The 15,368-nt window shown below is 33.0% G+C and overlaps 1 long non-coding RNA gene and 1 pseudogene across 1 annotated transcript; one reads left to right on the top strand and one right to left on the bottom strand.

The window, feature by feature from the left end:
* Nucleotides 1-3,806: 3,806 nt before the first annotated feature.
* Nucleotides 3,807-6,343, top strand: LOC138340654 (uncharacterized). Its single transcript, XR_011213375.1, has 5 exons — nt 3,807-3,875; nt 4,553-4,630; nt 5,378-5,443; nt 5,913-5,962; nt 6,056-6,343. It is a non-coding gene; the product is annotated as an uncharacterized lncRNA (long non-coding RNA).
* Nucleotides 6,344-8,511: 2,168 nt separating this feature from the next.
* On the bottom strand, nt 8,512-9,872 carry LOC101268659 (protein PELPK1-like; annotated as a pseudogene).
* Nucleotides 9,873-15,368: the final 5,496 nt, after the last annotated feature.

Below are 15,368 nucleotides of genomic sequence, written 5' to 3'. Positions count from 1 at the left end.
GAAATTCATACTCAAACTGTTAGTATACCGGAACGTGGTATTCAAATCAAATTAGTGCACTGTATGAGGAACTCGATCCCATATATGCGTCGAAACGCGGCACCCAATCTAAATTATTGTGTCGGAACGTGATACCCGATTCATTCAACATAATCACATTCACAATTACACTCATATGTACATTCTCAAAATCATACAATCACATCATACATTTAATCATTCGTTCTCATTTCATTGGGTTTGATCACAATGCTTTATTCACGTATATACATTCATCACAATGAATTAATCACCAACATATATCATGCAACACCTACCTCAAACCCAAGCATAAATCCTCCTAAGAAACTTGATTTTTCTTTTTTAGGATTCTTTTCGCTTGTTCTAGGTCTACACACAAATAATATAACGCAAGGATCAATTATTAAAGTCTAATTTACTCAGATTATAAAAAACCTAATAACCCAAGACCAAACTCATGATCCTAAGGTGCAAATACGAATTCTTCCCACCATCAATTTCAGTCCAAAAACCCTCCTCCAATAGTAATAACCAAGAGTCCTAGTTCTATGGTGAAAAATGAATCCGGGGACTAAAATCTTTACCTTTAATGCTAGAAGATGTGGAAAATCATCAAGAACGTTCCCTGGTTCTTCTCTTAGCTATCAAGAACGAAAATTGCAGAATAATAACACTTTGGGGGTTTTGTCCCGACTTAAGTCACGACTGGCCTGCTTTGGCGGACCCCGTCCTGCCACACCAGCCAAGGCTGGGGCATAAATCCCGTCCTGCCTGCTTATGCGAAGACAAAATGTCAGAATTAGAGTTTCAAACCTCCATTTTACAACACCAACTTCAATTCATGACATTCAAAAACAACTCGATGATGCTAAGGTTAGTTTGAGTAGTTCTACTCGTCCGAATTTGAATTTGTAAGGTCATATGAGTTCTTTAACGTGTTAACTATATATTCGTGTTATAAAATTTATAATTAGGTCTCTCATTCAATACCAGATTTTCCTAGACCTCACTAACTCAAATTTCGTCAAAATTTGCACTAAGCTAGGAATTTTCAAGTTACTACCAAAAAGTTTTCCAGCCTCAAATTTTTTTCGTTGACTCTTTTATAACAATGGGAGCAAGTCGAAAAAAGGAACAACAAATAGAGATTACGATTGCATTCAACTCATAATATGAGAACAATTTTAATTATATATGTTGACCTGAAAAAGGATTTCCATAACATGTTTGAAGATGTGAAAGATGAAAATTTGATAATATGGAGTTGGTGCTTGTAAACACGTAATTTTTTACCGAAGATGTTTAAAACAAATTTTAGTGGTTAAATATTTCTTTTACGTTTAAATTAAATATTTTGATTTTATTATATGTTAGTAAGTTTAGTATAAAAATATTTGAATACCACAAAAATAGAGACATGTTTTAACTAAGTGATGTTTTCAATTTATTCAAAAAAGAAGAAAATATTCAAAAATATATGTTTTCTTTTAGTTTATATTTAAAAAATAAACTAGTGTTTCTTAATTATTTTTTAAATTGACTATCTAACTTTTTTTAAATTTATATTAATTTGAAGTAATTGATTAATAATTATATTTATATATACCTACACACTACCCCACTACATCTACCCTCACCCCATTTTCAAACCCACTTCCCACACTACAATACTCCACTCACCCTCACACAATTCACCCTATAAAAACTACACTATAAAACACACACGACTACAAAAAAAGAAGAAGACAGAAACAAAGGGGAATAATAATAAGAAAAAACAAAAAAAATCAATAATTTTCTACCCTTTATCGGCTTACATGACGCTATCTCGTGGTTTCAACGCTTGTTGACATTTTTTTACAATCTAGTGCCACGTAGGCCAAAAAGGGGTAGAAATTATTTATAAAATAAGTTCAGAGAGTAATAGAAACTTAGTATAATATAAGTGTGTATCTGAGATTTCGGACATAGGTTGACGCGGTACTTATGCATTTTCCCTTTTTTAATTTTATTCTTCTTTCAATGATAATCATACATTCACATCCTTTCTTTTTTATTCATTATTTTCATATCAACACAAATACATATACCATCACAAATCACCTACAAAAACTTGATGGGTGTTCTAAGCGAGATTCGAGCAAAGTTTTGCGGTATTCAACTTTACCCCACTCTTAATTTATTTATAAAATTTGATGTAACTATTTGATATGTTTTCTTATAATTTGTTTGGTTAATGATTAAATTTAAAAGAATATTTTCTTAAGCTTTATGTTTAATTAAAGAGTAAATATAATCATAATTGGTAATTACTTTCCTTGTTTATTTTTATTCCTTTGTTACTAACTTGATTTATATGTCAATAATAATAAAATAGATTTTTAGGCTCAAAGAAATTATTGTCATTTTTATTTTTATAAAATAAATGAGAATTATTTTTGTAATTCATTAATACTTTGTTAAATTGAAAAATATTTTCTTAGTTTAACGTTAACTTTAAGAATAATACAAATATAAAATAAAAATATATATGGATATAGAAATGATATCAAAATTTTATATTGTATGCTCAACATTTATTTATTTTATTTTCTTTTGGTTTTATTTAGAGGGAATAAATCTTTCCTTTTAATGTTAGACCAAACTTTTAGGATCGTTAAGAAATTTCATCTCAATTAATAATTGTGGTTTCACATCTTTTTGAGATACTTAAGAAATTCAAAAATGCGATTACGCATCTTGATTAAATTTAAGGATGCGGTTAAATATCTTGGCCAAATTATTTTATTAATTTATTAAAAAAAAAATTATTTCAATTAAGAATGTGATAACATATTTTTTCTTAAACATTTAAAAAAAAATTTAAGATGTGGTTATACACCTTGGTTATTTTGACAAACATTTTATCTAATTAAAGTCAAGATGTGATACATAGAATATTAGATAACACACTTGAGAGAAGAAAGTAGTTATGCTCTTAGGTTGTTTATATGTCAAAAATCAAAAATATAATTATGCATCCAATTTGAGATTGATAAAATTTTAACATTTAAAATATATAAATAAGAGCAAATCATGGCATGTAATAATATAATAAAATAATAATTAGAATTTAACTATAAGTACGTAAAAGTGACTTTGTCAGAACCATGGAACTCGAGGGATGCATAATACCTTCCCATTGGTCAACAGAATTTATGACCTGAATTTCTAGTTCGCACACCAAAACTAAAGAGTCATTTCCTTTTGATTAGGGATTAAACAAAAATGTGACTTGAAACACCACAACTCAATTCCAAGTGGCAACTCTTACAAAATTAAATAATCCCTAAATCAATACCGTTACTTAAATTGGAAAGACCCTTCCACCTTTCGAGCGCAAAAAAGGGGTATGACAGTGGTGATGGATAAGGTGATGGCTTGGTGAAGTAGTTAATTTTTGGAAAAGAATGCACCTTGTATTCTAGTTTAGGCACTAAAGGTACCTTTAAAACAAACTTGAAGTTATCTTTAGAACTGATTATTTCTTGTAATAGTCATTCATTTGCAAAGATGGCACTGTATATGTAACGACCCTTTTGGTCGTTTTGAGAGCTAAAGCCTTGTGTTTCATAAAATATTTTTCGTTAGATTCTAAATGGGTATTTTGAACTATTTCATAATTATAATTATGAAATTAGTGGGGCAGTTTTAATAATTTATTTAGTTAGTGGGTAGAGAAAATAATATTAAGATTAATAGTGGATCACTTTCACCACTTTTATATTTACTCCTTTTAATAGTTAGGTTAGTAAAGAATCAATAGGAAAAAAAAAAGGAATGAGAAAGCCGCACATCGAAGGCAGCAACCCCAGGTATTAGTAACCTTTGTAACCCCTCCCCTTTTGTTTTCTGTTGGGTAGTTACCAATTAATGTCCCTTTTTAATTTATGTAAGTATTAGATGGATTCAAAATACAATAATATATTCATCAACATAATGATTTAGGATAATGGTAGATAGTTAATGGTTGGGATAGGAAATCTATGTTGTTTTAATGTTAAGATTAGAATTAAATTATAATAAATGTTAATTGGAAAGAGGCGAATTGAGAACTCCTCTTTGTACCTGTGATCGCCAATTTGAAAATTTAAACCATTATGACCAATAAGAAGTTAAGGAAGTTAATGCCTAATTAATGATGTTTGGTGATCAATTAATATTTAACTAGAATTGTATAATGAAATTGGAATTTCAGTCAAGGCTTTAGGCGTTATCCAGTATTGAGTTTTAGGTATGAAATTTTCTTATAGTGATCACATTATTACTCTAGTATTCATATGTTCGGTATGGGTAATTAAATATTATGTGTGCTATATTATATGAATGTCATTATATTAATATATTTGGAGGAACCAAGACTTAACCCTAGGTTGGAAAATTTCAGAAATACGAGAGTGGACATATTAGTTGATATCAAAATTAAGAAAAGTGATTAAAGTACTATGAGTTTTTATAGAATTGTTACTTATGAATAATTTATACTTGATAGATTGGAAAGGTTCGAAGGCGTTGAGGAAAGAAAAAGTATTGGAGAAGTAGCTTGTTTCATTTCGATTCTTCGGTGAAGGTAGGTTATGGTTTCTACTAATTAATAGTAAACTCTTAATAACGAATGATATGTATTGGGTGGTATTGTAAAGTCTTCTATATGCTTAATTGTGTGCTTGCATGATGTGATTATGTAATTGTAATGGATTGGAAATATGACACTGTGAATCTTAAACCTTTAAATTCACTTTGTTAATGATGATGCCTTGGTATAAAAGAAGGCTTGATGAACGAAATTAATGAGATTAGGGGATCGGGTGTCACGAATCGACACGTAGTATTAGGGGATCAGAGTGTCACGTTCCGACACCAGGATAGTAGGGGATCGGAGTGTCACGTTCCGACACCAGGATAGTAGGGGATCGGAGTGTCACGTTCCGACACCAGGATAGTAGGGGATCGGAGTGTCACGTTCCGACACCAGGATAGTAAGATGAATGAATATTGAGGGGATCAGAGTGTCACGTTCTGACACCAGGATAGTAAAGAGAATGAATCTTGAATTATGCTAATATACTCAAATTTAAAGAACCTATTTCCCAAATGAGTATGGTGTGGAGGCTTGAGTCCTCATAGATGTGCTTGGTGTTGTGGCCAATGGTTAAGGTACTTGTTGTTGTCACCTGTTAAGTATTTGGTTGACTTTATGTTATTATCTGATATATATTGCTTTCTATTTTGAGTTGGCCGATGATACCTACTCAGTACTTGTGCTTTGTACTGACCCCTACTTGTATGTTTTCTCTTTGTTAATTGTGGAGTGCAGCAAATGTGTCATCGTCTTCAACTCAACTGCAACTCTAGCCAGACCTCAGCATAATCAGATTTCAGGGTGAGCTATTATTCCTAGCTCGGACTGGATTCTCTCTCATTCATGTCTTGATGTCCTTGAAGTTCGGACATGGACCATCTGTTTTCTTATTTTAGCTTTCTAGACACTCTTAGATTTAATAATTTGAGGATAGAATGTTCTTGTGGTGATGACTTCCAGATTTTGGGGATAGTAATTGATAAATTTTAGAAGTTACTTATTGATTTCGTTAATGAGTTTTAAGTCTTTTGCATTGTATTCTGTTTATTATGGTTGAAATGATGGGGTTTAGATTGGTTGGTTCGCTCACATAGGAGGGTAAGTGTGGATTCCACTCGCGGCTCGTTTTGGGTCATGACAGTATATTCCTTTTTATGTACTGAGGCTACATATGGAATAAATGACACCTTCTTGTAGTTATCTTTAATAACTAATGATTTTTTATAGTAGTCATTCTTTGACAAAGAAGACATCTTGTATTCCTTTTTAGGGACAAATGGTACCTCTGGAACAGATGACACCTTCTTGGAGCTATCTTCTGTAAGTGATGGCTTCTTGTAGTAGTTATTTTTTTTATAAAGAAGACACCTTGTATTATGTTTAAGTACTGAGCGTACATCTGGAACATGCCAGATGACACCTTCTTGTAGTTATCTTCTGGAACTGATGGCTTCTGATAGCAGTCATTCTTTAGTAAAGAAGACACCTTGTATCCTTCTTTAGGCATTGTGGGTACCTTGTAGTCGTTATCTTTTGAAACTAATAGCTCCTTCTTATAGCCATCGTCTGGAACTGATGGCTTCTTTTTGTTGTCATTCTTTGGAAAAGTAGGCACCTTGCATTCATGTTTAGACACCGAGGGTACCTTTTTTGTAGTTATCTTTTGAAACCAATGAGTTTTTGTAATAATCATTATTTGACAAATATGGCACATTATGTTCCTGTTTAGTCACTGAGGGCACCTTGTATTCCTGTTCAAGAACTAAGAGTACATTCTTGTAGTTTTCTTCTGAAATTGATGACTTCTTATAGTATAATTATTCTTTGACACTGAGGATACATCGAATTTTTCACGGGAAAATGCACAAGTACTCCCTCAATATATGTCCGAAATCCCAGAGACACACTTATACTATACTAAGGTCATATTATCCCCTGAACTTATTTTATAAGTAATTCTCTACCCCTTTTCGGCCTAGGTAGCACTCGCTTGAAAAAAAAAGTCAACCAGCGTTGGACCCACGAGATAGTGTCACGTAGGTCTAAAAGAGGTACAAATTATTAATAAAATAAGTTCATGGGGTAACAAGACCTTAGTATAATATAAGTGTGTCTCTGAAATTCTGACATAGATTGAGGGAGTACTTGTGCATTATCCCAATTTTTCGCTTTTGGCCATTGTGATTGGTACTTTATTGTATGTTTTATCTGTTGATTCATAAGAATATGGGGGAGTATGCCACAATAGAAGTGGCAATCAAGAAAAATATCAAAAAACAAGCAAATTGAGGCATTCGCTTCTGCATTTGGCTACCCATCTAGAATATTTGAATTTTAGGAGTTTGAATGCTTATCAAATAGTCCAAACATATAAAAGATTTTCCCATTTTTTTGGTTAATTTTATTTCAATAATTAGGTCTTGAGATAAAAGAAAGCCATGAAATTAATTCATACACCTAATAATTGTTTGACTTATCTATTTTTTTAATAATTAAGGGACAATGCACAAGTATTCTCAATCTATGTTCGAGATCTCAGAGACACACTTATACTATACTAAAGTTCTATTACCCCTGAACTTATTTTATTAATAATTTTCTACCCCTTTTTGGCCTACGTGATATTATCTTGTGGGCCCAATGCTGGTTGCTTTTTTTTTTCAAGATAGTGCCACGTAGACCGAAAAGGGGTAGAAAATTACTTCTAAAATAAATTAAAGAGGTAATAGGACCTTAATATAGTATAAATGTGTCTTTAAGATTCGAACATAGATTAATGAGATACTTGTGCATTATCCCAAAAATTAACTCCAACCTTTTTTTGACTTCCAAGAATGTTGTTCTTGTTCCCTTTTGTTGGTACATTGAATATTTTATCAAATAATTTTTTTTTTAAGTTTGAAATATACAGTTGTCGATCGGCCTAATAAAGATTTGACCATTTCTTATATGTACTTTTAATTCTTTGAGCACGACTTTATATTCTCACCATTATATATACTTTGTATCACCAAGTATGATAATATATTGCAAGATATTATTCAAATATCATTTATTTAATTTTATTTTCGCTTTACTATATGGTGTACTTAGACAAACCATGGCAAAATTCATTTAAACTACTAGTAAATTCACATTAATCAGGGCTAATTAACTTCACCTATTAATCACCGTTAAATGTTTTTATAGTTGAAGTAGAAATCTACTCCAAAGCTAAAATAATTTTCTTAATATGTCATCAGATCGAAATGATTTACAGCTGACAGTGATGTAATAAATCAAATTAGCTCAAAAAGTTTAAAAGGAAGGGCATTTTAATGGAAATTTGAAACAAATCTCATATTATTAAAAGTTAGTTACGTCATATTCCTATTGTTTTTTAAATTGCAAAAATATGTTAAAAATTTGGTAGAACCTGGATACAACTCAAAACGTCTCGATATATCACATCTTGATTTTAGATACATTCCTCAATGTCCTGATATATCGTATCTCTATTTCAGATACATCACTCAATGTTCCGATATATCGCTAAAGTGATGTATCCGATTGATATATTGCATATGAAGGATGATCCTATAATATGAGAGAGTAGAAATTTTTGTGATAAAATGATAGAAAATTTTAGAGCATATGATAAAATAAATTGCGTATTAGGTTATTTTTCCTAATTTTATACAGTATGATGTAACTCAATGAACTTATAAAAATTGTAATTTTCTTTCTTTATTTTGCTTGTTGTTTTGGTAACATGAAATGCCGGCCACTGTACTCTTGGTATTGGAATCACCAAATCCTCTTTGATGGTTATTATTTGCTATTAAATTTATTAGAAATTAATTGACAATTGCTGGAAGAATAGGTGAATCTATAGATACAAACTTTCAATAAAACTTAAAAAAAGAACTTGTGTTTAATAGACATATATCTCTGGATACATTCAAGATAGAATTTAAATGAAAAAAACAATTGCAACTCGAAGTAAGAAAGAAAAGAAAAGAAATAAAGAATTACAAATTTTGATAGGCATTGATATCATGCCTTTGGACTCATAATAGGAGGAGAATTCTATGGGTTATATATGTTGAGTTGGAGAAGGACTCCACTGGAACACGTTCAACATGCGAGATGAAAATTTAGTAATATGGAGGTGACGGTGATGGAGAAGGTGATGGTTTCTTGAAGTAGTCAGTTTTTGGAAAAGACGGTACTTTGTATTCTTGTTTAGGAACTGAGGGTATTTCTGAAACAATTGTTATTTTCTTGTAGTTATCTTCTGGAATTGATGGTGTCTTGTAGTCATCATTTGGCAAAGAAGGCATCTTGTATTCTTGTTTAGGTATTTTGGGTACCTTGTAGTTATTATCTGTTGAAACTGATGGCACCTTCTTATAGTTATCTTCTGAAACTGATGGCTCCTTGTAGTAGCCATTATTAGACAAAGAAGGCACCTGAGTTTCCTGTTTAGGCACTGAGGGTACCTCTGGAAATGATGACACCTTCTTGTAGTTATCTTCTGGAGCTGATGGCTTCTTGTTATAGTCATTCTTTGGCAAAGAAGTCACCTTGTATTCATGTTTAGGCATTGAGGGTACCTCTGGAACTGTTGGCACCTTCCTATACTTATCTTCTAATGGATTCTTGTAGTAGTCATTCTTTTTGCAAAGAAGGCACCTTGTATTCCTTTTTAGACACTAAGGGTACCTCTGGAACAGATGACACCTTCTTGTAGTTATCTTGAGGAACTGATGGTTTCTTGTAGTAGTCTATTTTTTGCAAAGATGGCACCTTGTATTCTGGTTTATGCACTGAGGGTACCTCTAGAACAGTTGACACCTTCTTGTAGTTATCTTCTGGAACTGATGGTTTCTTGTAGTCATTCTTTGGTAAAGAAGACATCTTGTATTCCTCTTTAGGCACTGAGGGTTCCTTGTAATCGTTATTTTTTAAAAACTGATGACACCTTCTTATAGTTATCTTCAATAACTAATGTCTTCTTGTAGAAATCATTCTTCGGCAAAGAAGACACCTTATATTCCTCTTTAGGCACTAAGGATACCTCTGGAACCGATGACACCTTCTTATAGTTATCTTTCGAAACTGATGGCTTCTTGAAGTAGTCATTCTTCGGCAAAGTAGGTACCTTGTATTCCTCTTTAGGCACCGAGGGAACCTTGTAGTCTTCACTTTTAGCTACTGTAGTTGGTGCCTTCTTCATTTGGCTTCCCATTGAGAATATTTGTATTTTAATGCTAGATGGTTAAATTTTTCTTTTTTCTTCTTCTTGTGTTTTAGAATAGAGAAGAACTAGGTATTTATATAGAGCTTAACTACAATGTAGATTTGGATGCCCCCAGAATAATCTAAACAGATCAGAGATTTTCCTATTTTTTTGGCTATTGCTGTTGCACTAAGGTGTTCAGATAATGGGAATCCATGAACAATTTTTGTTGGTATGTTGAAGATCAAGTCCAATCTTTTATTTGACTTCCAATAATGTTTTTCTTGTTTTTTTGTTGGTACATTGAAAATTTGACTAGATAAAATTTCTGAAGTTGAAATACTATGTTGTTGGCCTAACAAATATTATTCATTATTTTATGTCATGATAATTAGTTGAGTTGGAAAGTTCTATGTACTCGATTGCTACTTTGAGCACTATATTGGAAGCTAATATATTTTTAATATATATCATATATTTAATTATATGCTTGGTTTAACTATTTGGTATTTCGATAAATCATTGCTAAATTCAACTAAATTTATCTTATTCGCTATTAAATTCACCTAAATTCTTATTTTTTTTATTATTCATTTGATATGAGGAGCTTACATTAGAATTTCGATTAAATTGACATCGCGCATTATAGAGCGCCATTCAAGAATGAGCTCTTAAGAAACTTTTTTCACACTCAGATTTCTTCGAAGCCGAGACCTAAATTCTTGTTCCATTCACCTAAGCGCTATTAATTCTCATAAACCGTCAACAAATTCACCTATTGCCACCAAATTCACGTAATACCATGAATTCACATAAATGCCACTAAACACGTCTAATTAATCAGTCACTATTATTCCACTATTATATATATCACAAATTAATTTTATGTTTGGTTTAACTATTTATTATTTGGATAATCATCACTTAATTCACCTAAACCACTAAATGCCGTTAATTTCCTTGATTAAATTTTTTTTGACAACCAATGTGAATATTATTATTAGCAAAACGCCACAAACAAGCTTAGAAACATTCAAACCTCAACATGCTGAGGGAAGTACAGAAAAACATGTAATTACAATTTTTTTTGCCATAAACTACTACACCTACTAGTTTTTTTTGTATTCTTGAGCATTAGTATTCTTCTAGTCATTTCTCCATTAATTGTGTTCACTATCTCTATGTGTTGTATATGCACTCCTTTAAAGTGTTTCCGATTTCTTGCCTTCCAAATATGGTAAACCATTGCTCCCATACATCTGCTACTACTTGCTTCTTGAAACTCTTTCAGTGCTTACTTTTGATTAGCACTAATGTTGCCTTCAAATCCCTTGCAGGTAGAGTTATTTGTATCCATTGAGCTACTGCATCTCTCACTTTTGTAGCATATTCACAATCAACAAATAAATGCTTACTTGTCTCCACAACTAAATCTGACACATGCAGCAAGAACTGTTCTCTACATGTATATTTAGTGTTAGAATCTGTGCTTCCACACTCAGTCAATGGACCGGGTCTCTTGACTAACTAAAATGAAATTTCAGTAAGAGAATGCAGTTTAAAGACATAGAGAGTTTTAAGTAGAAACCTCTTTGCTCAAGGGAGTTCACTAATCTTCACAAACAAAAAGAAACTGATTACACAAAATGTGAGAATTTTTTTTAATCTCACTATCAAGCAATAACACTATTGCGTGATGAGCCTAAGTAGAGATTCCTCTACCCACTAAGTTATCTTCACTAGACAACTTAGGATTTTCTAATCAATCTTACAGACTGCCCACTAAACCATCAACCTACTAATGATTTAGAATTTCTAAGCAACACACAGGTTGCCCACTAAATTAGTTTGACTAACTAACTTAGAATTTTAAGGTAAAACCCCACTGAATCCTTTACAGATTTAGGATCAATTAACAATTGTAAGATCACAGAAAAGTATTTCTAAATACTCACACTTGTTCACTTCTGCTTGAGGTGTTTGAAAAGCTTTCTTCTTCTTGATTTTTCGCTTCGTCTTTGCAAGAGTCCTTGAATGTGCCTTTTCAAGTTGCAAAAACTCACTCCAAGGTATGGAGATGTTGTCTTTTGTACAGAAAGGTCCCTATCCTTAAAATCATGCCATTGGTTAAGAATTCTGACGCTGTTGGAACCTGTGCACCTACCATTTGTACTTTCTCCAGCTGGCAATCAAAAAAACAGTCTGAGCTGAGAACCATGTACCTTCACAAGGTCCCTATGATTTTGTCAAATCATTAAAACTTCAAATAAAATTTTCCCCCTTTTTGATGATGACAAACTATACTTCAATCTTTAAGACAACATCATAGAATATTGCAAAGTGTATTGTTCCCCCTGAATCATTTACCATATTCCCACAGTGAACAAGAATAAACCATCCCTAGGAGAGTTATTTTCCTGTTTCCCCCTGAATCACATTCCAGTCTCACAATCTCCCATTCTCACATTTTCCCTTATTCCTCCTGAAGTACGTATCCAATATTCTCGCATAAAGATCCCCCCTTTTGGCATCATTAAAAAGAGACACAGTAAACAATTATTATCAATAATATAAGCAAGTAAAATCATAGCCTTTTGGCAATCAGACATAAAGGAGTACAAAACACGTGAAACAATTTGCCAGAACAAAACAGAAATAAGATTTATAGCAATTCAGAGGCATCATTCAATACATTAAAATTAAAGTAAAGTACAACAGACTGATTAGATAGGCCACACACAAGAACCATAAAGGAAAAGAGGATTGAAAAAGGTCTATGAAGGAGGAGGCTGATGGGAAAGGGACTGAATAATAAGAGTAAGTCGAGCATTAGCATCATCATTGTCCTTTATTGATTTCTCTTGTAAAGCAACAATCTTGGCCCTCAGCTCTGCATTTTCTTGCTTCATCTCTTGAACAACCAAGGTACCAGGTCCATAGTCTGTGCCTTAAGTAGCTCTGCCTTAAGAATAGAAATTTCGGCATCTATACTACTCAACCTTATAGTCAATTCTTCCAACTCATGCTTCAATTGATCCTGGTTCTCAATAAGTTGAGCCACTTTGATCTTAGGATTTCCTTTCCCTTCTATGCATTCACATTCAACCAGAGTGGACTCCGAGAAGGTTTGCTTCATTGTACCAACTTTTCCAACTTCAAGAGGAATATCAAAGTGCTTGAATACTTTAGTTAAAAAGTATCCATAACCATACCATGCTTTCCCTTTCTCTCAATGACAGTTTTGTACATGTATTCAATCATAAGTCCGGGAAGATCCAAAGATTCAAATTTGCACAACGAATCCATGACAAACAGATCAGTAGAAGTTGCTGATGTCCTCTTTTCAGTTCTTGGAAGGATTATTTTGTTGACAAACTCAAAAAACAACTGGAATTCACTCTTCATCAGTTTCTTAAATAACCTGCACACCTGGTAGTTGGAAGTTTAGAATAACTCTTGACAAATTCCATCGAACAGGTTTTTACAACCACAGATCTAATACCTCTTCGAGGTACTCCAAGAATCTTTCCCAGCAGGTTTTCATCAAGATGAACAACTATGTTTTCACTCTGGTATTTAAACTTCCATCTTCTCCAAAAGTAATATTGTAGTAAAATTCACGGACCTCTTCCTCATGAAGAACACGAGACTTAAAGTCGAAAAATGCATCTATGATTGAATTTCTACAATATCATAAAGAAAGTCCATTCCAGGTCGATGAACAATATTCATGTCAAATACCCTTCCATACAAGACATATTGTTTACTCAAGTTATCAACATTTTCCTGTTTGTTGATCACATCTTCATCCACTTGCACTTCAGGACCAGGTCCCTGTTCAAACTTTTCAGTTTTTATTGCAGAAGTTTTTCTCTTCCTTTTTCCTTTCACTACCACCTTAGTGGGTTTTGTGTTGTTGGACTTCTTTTGGACATTTTGTTTCACTTTTCCTTACTTTTTTATTACCAGATTCCCCATCAGACTCTTCTCCAGAAACTTCCACCACACCACTCGAAGGCATTTGGAATTTTGATACTCTGAAGATTCTTTCACTTCGATTTCTAGCTGTAGATTTGGCACTGGCTTTCATAGCATCGGCTAGAATTTTCTTCGAGTCATATGTAGTAACTGGCCTTCGTTTAGGTTTACCTTTCACAACCTTCTCTTTCCCCTTTTTATAGACATTTTCATCTCTCTTCTGCGATGACCACTTAATAGGATGATTAACATATTGTTCGTCAGAAGAACCAGAGGAAGGATATCTCTTAAGTGAGGAGTTTTTCTCTAAATTAGGTTGTGTTTCTACGATATCGTCATTCATGGGGTTTATACATTTATCCAGTCTTGCTTCTTCTCTCATCACTCAATAACCAATCATTCACTAGCAACCAAGGTATTTGACTCAGATGTTTTGTTCTCTAGTAAGTCTCCCTAAAAAACAATATCAGAAAGCATTTCTAGAGAGGGACCAAGGGGAAGGCTAGGACTATTTAGATCTATAGACTGTATGGAAAGGTTGGTGTTATCCAAAGAAGGACTAAATTCAAAGGTTGTTGGAACAATGGATTTCGATCCTGAAGGAGATGGGGTGTAGAAAGATATTGGATCAATTTTACTCAAAGATGCAAGAATTTTCCTTAATGAATATGAAGGTTCCGACATTATTTATCAGTTAAAAACAAAAACAAAGAGAAGAGAGAAGGATTTAGTATTTTAGGGTTTTTTTCAGAGAGGAGTGAGAGTATGAAGAAATTTAGAGAGAAGAAGGGTTGAATGAAAAGAAAAGAAATGGTGCCTGGTCCCTTGATTTGACGTGTTGCTTGGAGTTTCAAGAGATGGGACTAACGATCAGAATGGCCGATGACTGACACGTGGCAATATCAATGGGCTATTTAGGATATTTTAAAATTAATGTAAAGAAAGCTAACCTCAGGAGAGACCAGGTTCCATACTGCAATTTAACCACCATTTCTGAATGGTTCTAGCTATGTTTTTAGCTTTTGTACATCATTTATGAGTGTATACCTACAATAGGTACAACATCGATCTTACAAGACATATTATTATTAATAAAAAAGATACTTGCACTACATATTTTTGCCGCTAAGGAAATTTCATGCTTGAATAATTCTGGGATTACTTCAAGTTCATCATGCCCAACTTCAGCCTGTTGCTCTCAAACTTATCTTTGCTTAGAGCCTTGGTAAAGATGTCTGCAATTTGTTCCTCTGTTGGGTAATAAGTTAGCACAATGCTCCCTTTTTCAACATTATCTCTTAGGAAGTAATGTCTCACATCAATATTATTGGTTCTTTTATGGTGAACGAGATTATTTCCCATACTAATAAAACTTGTATTATCACACATGAGAGGTATTGACTTGATGCTGATTCTGAAATCCTCCAGGTGTTGCTTAATCTATAACATCTGTGAACAACATGCAACAGCTGCTACATACTCAGCTTCAGTTGTTGAAGGAGACACTGAATTTTGTTTTTTTGTTCC

The sequence above is a fragment of the Solanum lycopersicum genome, chromosome 12, assembly GCF_036512215.1.
Source record: "Solanum lycopersicum chromosome 12, SLM_r2.1".
NCBI classification, from domain to species: domain Eukaryota; kingdom Viridiplantae; phylum Streptophyta; class Magnoliopsida; order Solanales; family Solanaceae; genus Solanum; species Solanum lycopersicum.
Note: the sequence above shows the minus strand (reverse complement) of the source record. Positions and strands in the feature narration are given on the sequence as shown.